This window comes from Hippoglossus stenolepis, chromosome 17, assembly GCF_022539355.2.
Source record: "Hippoglossus stenolepis isolate QCI-W04-F060 chromosome 17, HSTE1.2, whole genome shotgun sequence".
NCBI lineage: Eukaryota > Metazoa > Chordata > Actinopteri > Pleuronectiformes > Pleuronectidae > Hippoglossus > Hippoglossus stenolepis.
The window spans coordinates 1,379,433-1,381,932 of record NC_061499.1 but is presented as its reverse complement, the minus strand read 5'-3'; the positions used below and the strand labels follow the sequence as shown (position 1 = coordinate 1,381,932).

Below are 2,500 nucleotides of genomic sequence, written 5' to 3'. Positions count from 1 at the left end.
TTTAAGGGGGTTCTGACAAAACTGTCTTCGCTGTGGACTAATGTCTTCATCTGTCCTCCGGGTGAGCGCCTGCTTTAGCTTCTGCGTTGTGACGCCTCACAGCTGCAAACAGACTGATAACAGGTGGCTGCGGAGCTACATTCATGTCGCAACAGGAAGTGAAACAACTCCGATTTCCTCCTCGCTCATTGACCTGCTGCCAGTGAATTACAGAGAAAACCCACAAAGCTGCGTGGAGACAGTTTGATTTCCAGCCGAGATCTGGACCAAGTGATACGAGGCCTGAGATGAATCCTGAGGCAGCTGCACCAGCGTCTGAGATTAATGCTTCGACCTGGAGGAAAGATTTTGATCCGAACAATCTCCTGCTGGGGAACTCTGGAAAAAGTGCCGACCCAATTTGATCCAGAGTTCATGTCTGAAAACAGCTGTAGAGCAATGAATCAAATGCTCCTGCAGCACAAGCACCAACAAAGTGAAGTGAACCAGTGACGAGTGTCTGAATGTCTGAAAAGCTCCTACAGGAACGAGAAGCATCATCTGTTTGTCTTTTGGATCCTTTCACTCAACCCGACAAAGAATAACAAAGATCATTATTCCCTCAAATCCTCTGTGGTTTGTTTTGTCTTGGTCTCTATTCAAACACTTGACACCTGAACCATTAGTTCACGTCTGTAAATCTATCCGCCGGTTTATGCAACTTCAAAAGTCCCATTACGCCGCTCAACAAAGAAGAGAACTGTGCGTTAGGGTGAGATCAGGCAGAAGGAATGTGAGGTATGCTGTGGGTTTTTTCCTTTTTTCCCAGCCTGCTCTGGGCCTCCTGTCGGGGAGAGGGGAGCCGGCGGAGCGGCGTGACTCAGGCGGATCTCACTGCGGTGACATCAGCGGGCAGACGCCTCAGGCTGCACTTCACCGAGGAAACGTCCACTTTGTGTCTGACACTTTAGACTAAACGTTGAGCAGTTGTCTGTTTGATTTAAAGACTCTGAATCTCTGATGTTTTACCTCCTTCTGATCATTTTCACCGTTTGGTTGATCACCTCCTCATCAGTGTTTGTTCGTTTGTGAACAGGATTACACAAAAACTACACAACTGATATTCATGGGACTTAGTGGAGTGGTGGGACGTGACCTAACATAGAATCCATTAAATTATGGTGATTTATTTCTAAGAAATGTGTCATGGACATTTGTTTTTCTCTCTTTAAACTCATCAGAAGTGTCCTGTCACTTTTCATTTTCACCCTGAGCCAAAACGAGTAGTTTGACCAAAACATTCTTAATTAAAGTTTAATCATATTTTCCTCCACAGCTTTAAACTGCACCTCTCTGTCTTCAGCAGACGATTCTAGCTGTGATAAACATTTTAGCAGCTGAGGACTAAAACATTTCCAAGTGACTTCAAATGGTTTTCTGGAAAATTACTGAACAAGACATCAGCAGAAATCCTCTGTCACTGTAATAAAAACATGCCGTGCAGTGCAGAGTCCAGTCATGAGCTTGGCAGAGTAAAGGCTGCGGCAGCAGAACAGCTCAGCACAAAGCTGCTTAAGAAGCAGCAGTGAATGGTTCATCTCTCATGTATTTAACAGGTCATTTCGTCAGCACGCTCACTCACACACACTCACACACACTCACACACACTCACAAACACAACACATCCATGCACACACAGCGTCTCACACACTTCCACAGTTTTGGTTCCAGTTGGCCTCTGTGTTTTTGCTGAGTCAGAATCTGAGCAGAGACGCTGCAGTTTCCTGTGTTTTTCTCTCTGACAGCGAACGCCCCTTTGCCTGAGCGGGAACTTTTACTTTTAATCAAGAGAACTCACAGTGAACTACTGGGTGTCTGTCAACTTCCTCCAAAACCAGCAAATCAAGAGAAGCTTACCAGTCTGTGATCTCGTTGAATGTGAGTGCTGAGTTTTAAACATTTGTGTTTCAGGATCAAAGTGTTTTAAAATGACATGTGAGGAACTTTATATATTATTTAGCTTTATAATTATTATCCCAGACTGATGAGATCAAATTAAAGCTGCACTTTAGTTTCATATGTCCAATGGATGAAATGATCAACGTCTCACGTCGGCTTTACGGAGAGTTTTACTGACTTTTAGCTCAATGTTTTGGTTTTTACAGATTTCAACATAAATGTTGCATATACATCTTGTGCTGCCCCGAGTGGACGATAAAGAAAGTGAATTAATAAAGGTTTCAGTTTTTCCATAGCTCTTGAAAGGCTGAAGATATGTTTCTGAAGAAGCAGTGAGAGAGACACCTTGTTTTGCAGCTAAATATTAATGTTCAGAGGTTTATGTTTTGATGAGTTTAATTAACTGAAACGTCTGATTCCGGGATCGTATGTTTTAGAAAATGGTTTTAAATAATATTAAAAACAACAATAAAGGATTATCTATTATCTTATAAATACAAACTTTCCAAAATATTTGCAGAAGGAAGTAGGAAGTGGCTTCATTTGTTGGAATCCACCTGTA

General features: G+C 42.5%; 1 protein-coding gene across 1 annotated transcript in view; it reads right to left on the bottom strand.

Annotated features, from left to right (window-relative positions):
* il11b (interleukin 11b) overlaps positions 1-2,500 on the bottom strand; it is a 7,010-nt gene that overhangs the window by 2,245 nt on the left and 2,265 nt on the right. The window lies entirely within an intron of this gene.